The sequence below is a fragment of the Macaca nemestrina genome, chromosome 3 (genome assembly GCF_043159975.1).
Source record: "Macaca nemestrina isolate mMacNem1 chromosome 3, mMacNem.hap1, whole genome shotgun sequence".
Taxonomy (NCBI): domain Eukaryota; kingdom Metazoa; phylum Chordata; class Mammalia; order Primates; family Cercopithecidae; genus Macaca; species Macaca nemestrina.
The window spans coordinates 1,401,741-1,416,750 of record NC_092127.1 but is presented as its reverse complement, the minus strand read 5'-3'; positions in this window follow the sequence as shown (position 1 = coordinate 1,416,750).

Below are 15,010 nucleotides of genomic sequence, written 5' to 3'. Positions count from 1 at the left end.
TTTTAGGTGTGATATATCATTTAAAGGAAGATCTGTTAGAACTTTGGTCAACTTGGATTTTCATAGGAGCATTATAACACACAGATTTGGAGTATTAATAGGAACTGTATCTACAATCTAAATGTCTATACTTAAATAATTGATAATGGAAAGTAAACGCTGTGAAAAATTTATTTTGATCTTATGAGAATATTTTTCTTTGAAAAATGTATCACATTTAACTTTTCAAAGAAACTCTTCTTAGGGAATATTGAGTCAGTTAGTTAAAAAATCTCCCTACCTCACAAAGATTACATATATATTTTATAAGTGAGTGTAAAGTATGATAACCCCCAATGAGATACAGAAATTCAGTTATAAGAGATCAGATAGCCTCAAAGTAGTAAAATCATTAGATCTTATGGAAATGACTCAGAATCCTAATAGGTCAGAGAAGTCCTTTTAGAGCTTCATTCTTGAGTGAAATATTTTCTTTAGTTTTCAAGGGAATATCAGTTGTAATAGGCTATTTTGAAAGCAAAATTCTGGCAAAAAGTATAATCTTTGATAGATAATACCAGTTCCCCAGTGAGGTTTATTGTAATCATAATCATAGTTTTGCTTTGCTTTATAAACTCATTATATATTACTTTATTAAGTCTTTAGTTGACTCTAAGGGTTTCATTGGAGGTATTTTCTCAGCAATTTTGCCAGGAATTTGGCTTCAAGATAATATTTATCAAACCAAGTCATAGACTGTCAAGTCTTCCACAGGAATCCAGGCTGCTTTCATATTGTCTAAAGTCTATTGATAGGAGGTTAAATAATTTTTTTTCTGCAAAAGAAAATGAATAGTGTTGTACATTCTTTAGACCTCAGAGGTTGATACTGAAATTGGCCAATTATTTTATCCATGTGGAGAGATATTTTCCTATAACCTAAAGATTATAATTAGGATGCTGTGTATAAAATACTTTGAAATAATAATGTTGAGGGTAAGAATGAGATTTGTATTGTAAGATTTTTTAAATGAAATATTTTAATTAGAAAAGTGGAGAAAAGAATATGAAACATATCACAAAATTTAACAAATGTGAGAGCCTTGACATATAAGCTTTAGTTGTTTTTTCATAAACAACTCAGACACAGTTCAAATCTTTTTAAAATTCCTCTCTTACTATATTTCTTCTCTTTCACACATTTTTAAAACTATTTTTTTTCCAGTTGTTTTAATAATACATTTTCTTATGTAGCTCCTTCGGAGGCTTTCAAGTTGTTAAATTTCATTTTAAATTATTTGATGTTTTTGACATTGACAAAATTGCCTATATTTATGTATACAACATGATGGTTTGCTATATGTATACATTGTAAAGTAGCTAAAAATAAAGATAATTAACATATGCATTACCTCACATACTTATTTTTTGTGCTGAGAACACATAAAATCTGCTGTAAGCAATTTTAAAGTATGCAGTATATTGTTATGAACTATAGTCACTGGGATGTGTGTGCAGTAGGTGTCTTCAATATATTACTCTTATCTAACTGAATTTTGTGTCCTTTGACAAACATCTCCCCAATATCCCCATTCCCCAGCCTCCAGTGACCACCATTCTTCTCTCTGCTTCTGTAAGTTCAAAGTTTCTGTTCCACATGTAAGTGAGATCACACAGTGTGTGTCTTTCTGTGCCTGGCATATTTCACTCAATGTAATGTCTTCCAGATTTATCCATGTTGTTGTTAATAACAGGGCTCCTCATCTTTTTAAGGCCGAATAGTATTCCATTGTACCCATACCACATTGTCTCTTTCTTTTTCTGATTTCAATGGTTTGCTTATTTATTTATTTATTTATTTCCTCTGTAACTTTTAGTTTAGTTTCAAGGGGTACATGTGCAGATTTCCTACGTGGGTCAGTTGTGTGTCACAGAGGTTTGGTGCACCTGTCACCCTGGTAATCAACATAATACCCAATAGGTAGCTTTTCAGTCCTCACCCTCCTCCCCACTTTCAGCCATCAGTGATGCCCTTGTGTTTATTGCTCCCTTCTCTGTGTCCATGTGTATTCAATGTTTAGCTCCCACTTATCAGTGAAAACATGCAGGGTTTGTTTTTCGGCTCCTGTATTAGTTTGTTTAGGATAATGGCCTCCAGTTCCATCCATGTTGCCATAAAGGACATAATCCTGTTCTTTTTATGGTTCTAGAGTATTCCATGGTGTATATATACTACATTTTCCTCTTCCAGTGCAATGTTGATGGCTGTCCAGGTTGAGTCTTTGCTACTATGAATGCTGCTGCAGGGAAGGTAGGGATGCATGTGTCTTTATGGTAGAACAACTTATATTCTTTTGGGTACATACACAGTAATGGGATTGCTGGGTCAAATGATAGTATTATTTTAAGTTCTTCTAGAAATCTCCCAACTGCTTTCCTCAGTGGCTGAACTAATTTACACTCCCATCAGCAGTGTGTACGTGTTCTTTTTACTCCACAATCTTGCCAGCATCTGTTCTTTCTTGACTTTTTGATAATAGCCATTCGGACTGGTGTGAGATAGAATCTCATTGTGGTTTTGATGTGCATTTCCCTAACAATTAGTGATATTCAGCATTTTTTCATATGCTTGTTGGCTGTATGTATCTCCTCTTTTGAGAAGTGTCTGTCCATGTCCTTTGCCCACTGTCTAATGAGGTTTTTGTTTTTTTGCTTGTTGATTTAAGTTCCTTATAGATTCTGGATATAAGACCTTTGTCATATGCAAAGTTTGCAAATATTTTCTTCCATTTTGTAGGTTGTCTATTTACTCTATTGATAGTTTCTTTTGCTGTGCAGCAGCCTGTTAGTTTAATTAGGTCTCATGTGTCCATTTTTTGTTGTTGTAATTGCTTTTGGAGTCTTCACTATGAAGTCTGCCAGGACCATTGTCCAGAATGGTATTTCTTAGGTTTTCTTTTATAGTTTTTATAGTGTTAGATTTTACATATAAGTCTTGAATGCACCTTGAGTTGATTTTTGTATATGGTGAAAAGTAGGGGCCCAGTTTCAATCTTCTGCATATGACTGGTCCGTTATCCTTGCACCATTTATTTAATAAGGAGTCCTTTTCCCATTGCTTGTTTTTGTTGACTTTGCTGAAGATCAGATGATAGTAAGTGTGTGACTTTATTTCTGGGATTTCTGGGTTCTCTAACCTGTTCCATTGGTCTATGTGTCAGCTTTTATATCAGTAATATACTAGTTTAGTTACTATATCCTTGTAGTATATTCAGGCTTTTTGGTTACAAATGAATTTTAGAATAGTTGTTTTCTAATTCTGTGAAAAAATGTCATTGGTAGTTTGATAGGAATAAACAGCACTGAAGCTGTAGATTGCTTTGGGATGTATGGATATTTAACAATATTGATTTTTCCTATTCATTAGCAGGGAATGATTTTTCATTTGTTTATGTCATCTCTGATTTCTTTCAGCAGTGTTTTGTAATACTCAACGTAGAGATATTTCACCTTCAAGAGAGTCTGCGGGAGGGAGCACAGCTGACAGGAGCTCCGGTGCTTCCTCTCTGGCACCAACACTGCTTTTGCACAGAGCCCAGACACTTCCCCAGCAGTTCCCAGTCAGCAACTGAAATAGCCAAGGGTGCTACTGTGCACCAGTCTGGAGCTGCTCTCCAGTGGGCCATTTTTGTTTGGGGTAAGTTGGCCTGGGTAAGACTGTCTTAGAGATACTCTGCAGTCTAAGCCTTTTCCTCACTAATCACTCCTTCCCTCTGTCCTTTCACAGGTGCCAGCCCTCCTTCTTGGCTGTGAAGTTCTCTCTGCCTATTCCTGCTCCTTCCCTCTTTGTCTTTCACAGTCTTATCTCCATAAACTTCTCACCAGTCTCACTCTGCTTGGTATTTGCTTTTCAGAAGAATGAACAAATACATCAGATTTTTGCTTCTGTGTAACATGATTTGAAAGTAAGGAAAACAAACAAACATAGTTCTTGTTGAGATATCTAATGGACAAACTATTATTAATACTATAATAGCCAATTCTAATATTTAAGTATCTTAGCATAATTAATGAAGATTTTAGAAACACATTGCTTGGTAAATTGTAAAGTGTCCTAGAGATTTGAGAAATCAATATCCGTATTTTAATGAAAATATGGTCATTTGTAAAAACAAAAATGATTAGGTATTACTCTTTTGTTGCTTTCTATTTTACTTATTTACTTATTTTTACTGGCAAGTTACAATTGTATACATTTATGGGGTACAATGTGATATATATATATACACACACACACATACAAGCAAGGTGGCATGATTAAATTGAGTTAATTATCATTCATAACTTCACTAACCTATCATGGGGAGACATCTGAAACTTTATGATGAGACATTTGAAATTTTCTTTTAGCTATTTTTAAATATTTAATACATTATTTACTATAGTAACTTTGCTGTGCAATAAATCTCAAAATCTATCACTCTTGTCTACATATAACTTTGTACCTTCTGATAAGCACACTCCATTTCCTCTTTCCACCGCTAGCATCTAGTAACCATCATTCTAGTACCTAGTTCTATGAGTTCAACTTTATTAGATTCCACATATAAGTAAGATCATACAGTATATGTCTTTCTGTGTCTAGCTTATTTCATTTAGTACAATGTTGTTCAGATTCATCAATTTTGTTGCAAACAATGGGACACTGCAATTTTCAAGGCTGAATAATATTGCTTTGTGTACATATGCCACATTTTCTATATCCATTCATGCATTGATGGACACTTAGGTAGTTTCCATATTTTTTTGTACTTTAAGTTCTGGGGTACATGTGCAGAATGTGCAGGTTTGTTACATAGTTATACACGTGCCTTGGTGGTTTGCTGCACCCATCAATCTGTCATCTGCATTAGGTATTTCTCCTAATGCTATCCCTCCCCAAGCCTCCAACCCCCCAACAGGCCTTGTGTGATGTTCCCCTCCCTGTGTCCATGTGTTTTTATTGTTCTACTCTCACTTATGAGTGAGAACAGGCGACATTTGGTTTTCTGTTCCTATGTTAGTTTGCTGACAATGATGGTGTCCAGCGTCATCCATGTCCCTGCAAAGGACATGAACTCATCCATTTTTTATGGCTGCATAGTATTCCATGGTGTATATGTGCGACATTTTCTTTATCCGGTCTATCATTGATGGGCATTTATGTTGGCTCCAAGTCTTTGTTATTGTGAACAGTGCCACAATAAACATATGTGTGCATGAGTCTTTATAGTAGAATGATTTATGATCCATTGGGTATATACTCAGTAATGGGATTGCTGGGTCAAGTGGTATTTCTGGTTCTATATCCCTGAGGAATTGTTACACTATCTTCCACAATGGTTGAACTAATTTACACTCCCACCAACTATGTACAAGCGTTCCTATTTCTCCTGTTGTGAATAGTGCTGCAATGAACAAGAGAGTGCAGATATCCCTTGGACATATTAATTTGAAGAAAAGGTTAACAAATCACACCTCTTATAAGGGGTTAAAGGGTGCTGTGCCAGGTGCCTTTAGTCTCAGTTACTTGGGATACTGAGGCAGGGGGATTCCTGGAGCCCAGCTTGAGTTAAAGTCTAGCTTGGACAACATAGCAAGGCATCATCTATTTTTTAAAAAGTATATATATACACACACACACACATATATACACACACACATATATATATACACACACACACACACACACACATATATACATAAACACACAACTCAATAGCAAGAAAAAAATAAGCAGATGAAAAAATGGGCCAAGGACCGAAACAGTCACTTCTCAAAAGAAGACATACAAACGGCCAAAAGGTACATGAAAAAATGCTTAGCACACTATTCATTAGGGCAACACAAATTAAAACCACAATGAGATGAGATATTACTTCACACCTGTTAAAGTAGATTTTATTAAAAAGATGAAATACAACAGTGATGAAGGGGAAGCTGAAAAAACAGAAACTCTTTTACACCATTGGTGAGAATGTAAGTTAGTATGTCCATTATGGCAAATAGTTGGAAGTTCCTCAAAAAACTGAAAACAAAACTACTGTGTGACCCAGTTATCAATCGTGCTTCTGAGTATATACCCAGGATTTAACCCCTTAATGTAATTTATTTCTTCTAAAAACAGTTGATCTCTTGGTAACTTGAGGATGTATGAAGATCAAACGAAATGGTATGAAGCGGAGATCAGCTGGGTGGAGTCAGGAGAGTGGTGTCTTGGCAATGACGTTCCTCTGGGCTTTGAAAACATGTCAAGTCATCCATCAAATTAAAGCCTCAGTGAGGGTGGCAGTTCAGAAGCTGTCTTCGTGGCCTTCGAGTCACTAGATTTCAGAAATCAATGCGTAGTGTCTAGGTGCTAACCATGCTCATCCTCATGCCATGCGAGTATTCAGGCCCATCTGCATGAGGGAGACCTAGAATACATACTACAAACAAGATTCAGATAAGACGTCACAAAAATAAAAAGAGAATCACCTCACTTAGTTCCAGGAATGCAGAAAATAAATGTTGCTACTTCAGGAACTGTTCCTTTCTTTAATAATATAAATTTATGTATATAAAATGGAGGATGGATTATTTGTTATATGTCATGTCACACTGCCGTTCCTTAGTCATCCCTCATTCCTTGGAAGTAATATTATTTGCACCCCCTATATATCTAAATTACTACTACTTACTAGTAGTAAAATATTATTTGCTGCCCTTACACAACTAAAATATTGTTTGCTATTTGCTCCCACTATACATCTAAATTACTACTACTTAGACACTAAGCAGGATTGGTTTCATGGTCTTTGAAATGGCAACCTTGTGTAGAATTCATTTGGTCAAGTTTACTGAGTAGGGCTACAATTCAGGATGGAAAAGAAAAGCCACGAGAAACATGCCCTGTGACTAACAATGCTCTGTCAGCTTCTCCAAATATTACAGCAAATGAGTTACAAAGGAAAAAATACTTTATAAAAATAGCAAGTTACTCATTCAGCATCTAAATTAGTGTACAGCAAAGGAGTTCATGCAACTTTCCGAGTTTATTTGGTAAGTATAAAGTAATTTTGGATGACAGACATCTATTTGCCTTGATATATCACTATAATTATGAGCTTACATTTTAAAGTATATGGCAGGGAATTTTGAAAAACACAAAATTTATAGATAGAGACCTAGTGAGAAGTCATAGGAGATGTTTATTTTACTGTCATTGAGACTAATGTAAAAGTGACAGTAACATACAGAAAAAAATTCTGCTTACTCTTTCATTATTATAATGGATAAAATTTTAATTGCCTGTTTTCCTTGAAATGTAAATATTTATGAAATATGAAATACTCTGTAAAGAAATTTTAGCTTAACAAATATTAAAAATGAATTATTTACACAAGTAATTTTGTTCTTAAACATAGCCTAAGCATTTGCATGACTGAAAAATAAGATTTAAATCTCCATGTACAGATGAGTTTATATGTATATATGTAATTAAAATAAACTCAGAAATTATACTAACGTCATAATTCAAAAAATAAAGTAATCTACCATGATGACTGAAGAATAATAATTTTGGAAAACATTATTTTATATTAAAATGTTATTAGTAAGATTAACTTAAAAATTCTCTCTGCTTTCCCTTAGGCTCTATATTCTTTTTAAACTCCATTAATGTAAATTCCCAAAATTGTAAAGAAGAAAATGAATTTCATAAGATGTTATTTATCTCTCTCTAGAGTAATGGTAAAAGTCAAAATAAATGAGTTAATAGGATTATGTACAATTTCTTTCTAAAAACACGGATATAGTTTTAAAGAACTTTTAACCATGTGTTCAAACTATATAATTCTCGTTTATTCATCTACCCAATGTATAATTATAGCAAGTAAACATAGTGACTTCAATTAATTGTGACTAATTTTGAGGAAGAAAAAAAATGTGTCTTTTATGAATTTTACATTAAACTCACAAATCAATGTTATTTTAACTAAATAAAAAACAGCAATAAATGTACCCTAAATTCTGGTTTGTTAAGTTCAAAAAAAGTAATATATTGACGAATATTGTAAGCTTAATATACATTGGGTGCATTTAACTAGAGTAATATTTTTAACAAAGAGAGAAGAGATTGTCCACAATGTTTATTTTATGAACAGTCCCCTAGGATGATGGCATTATAAATATGTATGTGAGAGACAGCGAGAGAGAGAGGTAACTTTTAGGCAAAATTCACTTCAAAAATTGCTTGCATTGAAATGTAAACACTTTACTTATTAAAGAACTCATTTTTCTTTCATTTGGATCGTATTCTTATTTTAAAATTATTTCACACAAACATAGTAAAATGCTGTCCCACCTTCAATACATTTAAAAGCTCATTTCAGAAGAAAACCAGCAAGGCAAATAGATAAAAGGTAGATAGATAGATAAATAGATAGATAGATAGATAGATAAACAGACCGACAGATAGATAGACAGACAGACATAGATTGTGTCTTTGTTTGTTTGTGCATTGTCATAGACTAGCACAGACTGGGTAATTACAAAGAATAGAAATGTATTTTTCATTGTTCTGGAGGCTGAAAAGTCCAAGATCCAGGCACCAGCATCTGGTGAGGACTTTCTTGCTGAATTCTTACATGGCAAAAGGCAAATGGACAACAAGGAGATGAATGCTGTGTCCCCATATGGCAGAGGAGCAGAATAGTTCTTTTTTTAGTGGAATGACTCCATTCATGAGGGCAGTGTCTCATGACCGAATCACCTCCCGTTAAACTCCACGTCCCAACACTGTTGCATGGAAAACTAAATTTCCAACACATGAATTTTGGGGTACACATTCAGACCATAACAGATACACATTCCCATTTATATATGGAGAGAGAGACAGAGATAGAGAGAGAGGGAGAGAGGGAGAGAGACTGACAAAACAAAAAATGGCAGTGACCTGATTAGCAGGTCCCAAAGCATTTAAAAAGGCAGTCACCAGATCTGAAAAGTCACAAATGTTTGGAAAAATCACAGATGTTTAGAAAAATCAATGTTTGGATTCACTTAGTATGAATTCATCAATATCACTAATAATTCAGCATTGTATAAAGATGGTGTTAACATAATGGATCTGAATAACAATGTACATGTTGTGTAATAAGTTTAGACAATTTAAAAAGCTTTCCTCTACCCTAAATATCATATTCTTAACTATCCCAAAGATTAAGAATTTTTGAAAAGTGAAGACCTCTCACTGAGTGAGAAATTAGATTGACTTTGAGAATACTAATCAAGATTAAGGAAGACGTGCAAAGGTCATGAAAATGATGGGCTGTCACACTTGGCCACACTTCTGTGCTTGGTGCAGTGGTGACTTTGACATGTGCCCTCACTGAGCTACTCTTGTATCCAGCCCTGCAACTGTGTTCCTTTTTCTCATTAATTCTAGGGGATAGAGTCCCCTCAGCATTGAATACAACTATTTATTAAGATCTCAAACAGCATCATGGTCATTCCAGTAATTGAAACTATTTAATCAAGAATTTGTGGTTATTTCGGTTCTTTTTTCCCCTCATTTGAGTCTACTCAGTGTCACAATCAGAACTCTTTATCTCTTCAATAGCTAACTAGTCACAACCAACCACAACTGTCGAACCTAAATCACCTTTTTCGCCCAAATAAGTGGGGACCTCTATTGGCTCCTTTGTTTCTTTTTGATTTTGCTTTTTCCTTTTGTTTTGTTTTGTTTTTCTTTTAATAGCTTAGCTTCATTCCTTAAGTATGTACCCCCATTCTAAAAGTCCTTTTTATAAATTCTTCTTGAAGATTTTGGGGCCCTCATGCAGAGTTCTTTGTGCCTTATTCTCCAGAAACAGAACTTCAGCATCTAGAGATTTCAAGGTGAGCGCATTGATTCCCTTCAGCACACTTTCTATAATATATGTAGATTTCAAATGTGGTGTGAAGCACTTAAATTACTTTAGTAGCTACTTATCATTCTTTCTTTTTCTCAGGTCTTTTTTAAAAAAAGAATGAATTCTGAGGTGATGAGTGCAGATGACATTGGAGTAGCAAAATAAGGCTGGATTTATCCATCTAAAAAAATAGAAAAGAAAAACATTAGGCCTAACAGTAAAATTTGAAGTTGAGTAAGAGGATAATGGGATTAGAGTGACAGTCGCAGAAGCTAAAATGTGTTTATATGGAAGAGAGAATCGAGAGATTTAAAGTCATTCTAAAAGGGTGAGGATATTTGTAAAGAAGAGAAAAGGCCAGGGACACTGCGATGTTTTGGTTTAATGTTTGATGTGCCTCCTGCGTTTCTTCTCACCATGAAATCCTTGGGAAATAAATGTATATTCTTATCAATGCTGTAGGAGTTGGATTTATATTTCTTCTTTTGTGAACGATATTCTCACAATTACATTGTCATCTCTAAAAACAAGGTCCTAGTTTTATAATACATATCTAATGCAAATAAAACCTCCTTTCTTTCTGAGGAGCTCCATCAACTACTTTATGGCTACCAGATTCGTTTCCACAGAGTGGGCGCTCTCAGTTTCACCTACAACTTATGTTTCTTAATGGCTCTGTTGATTATTTGTCTTCTAATACTTCAGTCCACTGTCTCCTCTACCTCTCTATTACAAAACCTAGGTCCTGTGAGGTCCTTTTATTAAACATCTCTTGCACAAGCTTTCAGAATCCAAAACAACTCTCTTCATTTTTTTATCCTTTATATGAGACTGCATACAGTTTTTCAGTTGCCAGAAGTGTCCACTGAATTACATGCACATTCAACTCTCATTCCTTCAATAGTTTTTCCTCTTTTAGTTTTCTTATTTCAATAGGTTTTTGGGGAACAGGTGGTGTTTGGTTACACAAATAAGTTCTTTAGTGGTGATTTCTGAGATTTTGGTGTATCCATCACTCGAACAATGTACACTGTACCCAATGTGTAGTTTTTTTTTTTTTTTTTTTTGAGACGGATTCTCACTCTGTCATCCAGGCTGGAGTGCACTGGCACGATCTCGGCTCACTGCCAGCTCTGCCTCCCGGGCTCACGCCATTCTCCTGCTTCAGCCTCCCGAGTAGCTGGGACTACAGGTGCCCGCCACCACGCCCGTCTAAATTTTTGTATTTTTAGTAGAAACGGGGTTTCACCTTGTTAGCCAGGATGGTCTCGATCTCCTGACCTTGTGATCCACCTGCTTCGGCCTCCCAAAGTGCTGGGATTACAGGCGTGAGTCACCGTACCTGGCAGGAAATTCCTATTTTCAAAACCATCAGATCTTGTGAGACTTCTTCACTATTAGGAGAACAGCACGGGAAAGATCTGCCCCCATGATTAAATTACCTCCCACTGGGTTCCTCCCATGAAATGTGGGAATTGTGGGAGTTACAATTCAAGATAAGATTTGGGTGGGGACATCACCAAACCACATCATGGCCATTCTTGCAGGAGTGAGGTGGTATCACATTGTAGTTTTGATTTGCATTTCTCTGATAATTAGTGACATCCAGCATTTTTTCATATGTTTGTTGGCTATTTGTATATCTTCTTTTGAGAATTGTCTATCCATGTCCATAGCTTGCTTTTTGATAGGATTATTTGTTTTTTCTTGCTGATTTGAGTTCCTTGTATATTCTGGATATTCGTCCTTGTCAGATGTATAGATGGAAATGATTTCCTCCTACTCTGTGGGTTGTCTGTTTCCTCTGCTGATTATTTCTTTTGCTGTGCAGAGCTTTTTAGTTTAATTAAGTCCCATCTATTTATCTTTTTTATTGTTGCATTTGCTTTGTCAGGGAGTTTTTGCCTAAGCCAATGTCTGGAAGGGTTTTTTCCAATGTTATCTCCTAGAATTTCTATGGTTTGGGGTACTAGATTTAAGTCTTTGATCCAACTTGAGTTGATTTTTTTGTACAGGGTGAGAGATGAGGATCTAGTTTCATTCTCCATGTGGCTTGCCAATTATCCTGGCACCATTTGTTAAATAGGGTGTCGTTTCCCCACTTTATGCTTTTGTTTGCTTTGTCAAAGTCAGTTGCCTGTAAGTATTTGGCTTTACTTCTGGATTCTCTATTCTGTTCCATTGGTCTATATGCCTATTTTTATACCAGCACCATGCTGTTTTGGTGACTGTGGCCTTATAATATAGTTTGATGTCAGGTAATGTAATGCCTCCAAATTTGTTATTTTTGCTTAGTCTTGCTGTGACTATGTAGGCTGTTATTTGGTTCCATATGAATTTTAGGATTGCTTTTTCTAGTTCTATGAAGAATGATTGTAGTATTTTGATGGAAATTGTATTGAATTTGAATTTGTATTGAATATTGCCAATATGGTCATTTTCACAAAGTTGATTCTACTCATCCATGAATATGGGATGTGTTTCATTCATTTGTGTCATCTACGATTTCTTTCAGCAGTGTCGTATAGTTTTTCTTGTAGTGGTCCTTCACCTTGTTTAAGTATATTGGTATTTTTTTTTTTTCAGCTATTGTAAAAGGGGCTGAGTTCTTGATTTGATTCTCAGCTTGGTAGCTGTTGGTGTATAGCAGGACTAGTGATGTGTGCACATTAATTTTGTATCCTGGAACATTACTGAATTCATTTACCAGTTCTAGGAATTTTTTGAGTCTTCAGGGATTTCTAGGTATACAATCACGTCATTAGAAAACAGTAACAGTTTGACTTCCTCTATACTGATTTGGATGCCCTTTATTTCTTTCTTTTGTATGATTGTTCTGGCTAGGACTTTCAGTACTATGTTGAATAGAAGTGGTGAAAGTGGGCATCCTTGTCTTGTTCCAGTATATCTTGTTCCCATTCAGCATAATGTTGGCTGATGGCTTTTATTACCTTAAGGTATGCTCCTTTTCTTCTGATTTTGCTAAGGGTTTTAATCATAAAGGGATGCTGGGTTTTGTCATTTTTTTTCTGCATCTATTGAGATAATCATGTCATTTTTGTTTTTAATGGTATATATATAATGTATCACATTTATTGACTTGTGAATGTTAAACCATCTCTGCATCCCTGGTATGAAACCCACTTGATCATGGTGAATTATGTTTTTGATATGCTGTTGAATTCTGTTAGCTAGGATTTTGTTGAGGATTTTTGCATCTATGTTCATCAGGGATATTGGTCTGTAGTTTTCTTTTTTTGTTACGACCTTTCCTGGTTTTGGTATTAGGGCGATACTGGCTTCATAGAATGATTTAATGATTCCTTCTTTCTCTCTCTTTTGGAATAGTGTCAATATGATTGGTATCAGTTCTTCTTTGAATGTCTGATGGAATTCAGCTGTGAATTCATCTGGTCCTGGACTTCTTTTGGTGACAATTTTAAAATTACCATTTCAATCTCACCACTTGTTATTGGTCTGTTTAAAGTCTCTATTTCTTTCTGGTTGAATCTAGGAAGCTTGCATATTTCCAGGAATTTATCTGTATCCTCTATTTTTTCTAGTATATACACATAAAGGTGTTCATAGTAGCCTTGAATGATGTTTTGTTTTTCTGTGGTATTGATTGTAGTATCTCCCATTCTATTTCTAATTGAGCTTATTTGGATCGTCTCTCTTCTTTTATTGGTTAATCTCTCTAATGGTTTATCTGTTTTATTTAACTTTTCAAAGAACCAGTTTTTTAATTTATCTTTTTTGTTTGTTTGTTTCAAAAAAGAAAAGAAAGATGGATGTGTGAGATTGAGAGAATTAATTCTTAGTTTGGATGACTAGGAAAGGCCATCATGGGAAGACCACGCTTCCTTAGGCTCTTTTTTCATCTTTTAAAATATTCATACTAACAATCAAAATTTGAAATTGTATATTTATTTGTTTATATATTTATTTCAAGAAATGTAGGGAAGTGCAAAAATGGCAAAAATCTCTAAACTACAATACATGTTTTGCAAGCTCAGTTGATTACTTCTTAAATAGTCATATCATGAATTTTGATTATACAATTTTCTTCCATTCCTTTTGAGTTCTTCAGAAAATATTTACAGTTTTCTTTACTACACTTTTTGAATGAATATACATTTTTTTCCCATTAATGATAGCATAGCATGTTTTAAAGTTCTATTTTTGCTGGGGGCAGAGTCTTATTTAGCTTGAGGCTTATTTGAGCATTTTTATTAGCAGCAGTTTTGTTATCTATGATTAGATTTCACCTGTGCCAATTCATTTCTCTCACCTTCCACACTTCAGAGTAGGTAAATAAACTTAAAAATAGTCAAAGGGATAATTTAGGGCATAGATTACAAAATAAATCCAACCTCTAAGTAATAACCAGCAGAAAATGAAATATATATTTTTTTATTTTGGTGCATTAAATGAAAAATACAAGAAAATATGTAACTATATGTTATGGATAGAATTTGCAGGTCATAAACTTAAGAGAGGCCAGGTGCTGTGGCTCACACTTGTAATCCTAGCACTTTGGGAGGCTTAGGTGGGCAGATCACTTGAGGTCAGGAGTTTGAGAACAGTCTGGCCAACATGGTGAAACCCTGTCTCTACTAAAAATGCAAAACTTAGCCCGCCATGGTAGCAGGCGCCTGTAATACCAGCTACTTGGAAAGTTAAGGCAGGAGAATCGCTGGAATGCAGGAGATGGAGGTTGCAGTGAGCAGAGATTGTGCCACTGCGCTCTAGTCTGGGTGACAGAGCGAGATTCCATCTGGAAAAAAAAATATAAGTACAATAAATAAACTTAACAGAAAGTTAAGCAAACGCAGGCTTCCCATATGAACTAATTAGCATTATGCAAAGAGGGAACATGGCATTAATAAAGGATCCTAGACTTAGGATCTCCACTACTCCACTTAAAATTGGATCGTTTTGAATTCACAGCAGGTTTTCCTTAAGAAACAATGTCATACATGATGGCTTAGTGTATTCGTCAATCCAGGGAAACTGATTTAATCCATAATATGACATTTGGGATAATATTGCACTAGACCAACATATATCGGGACCATCATATATATATATATATATACA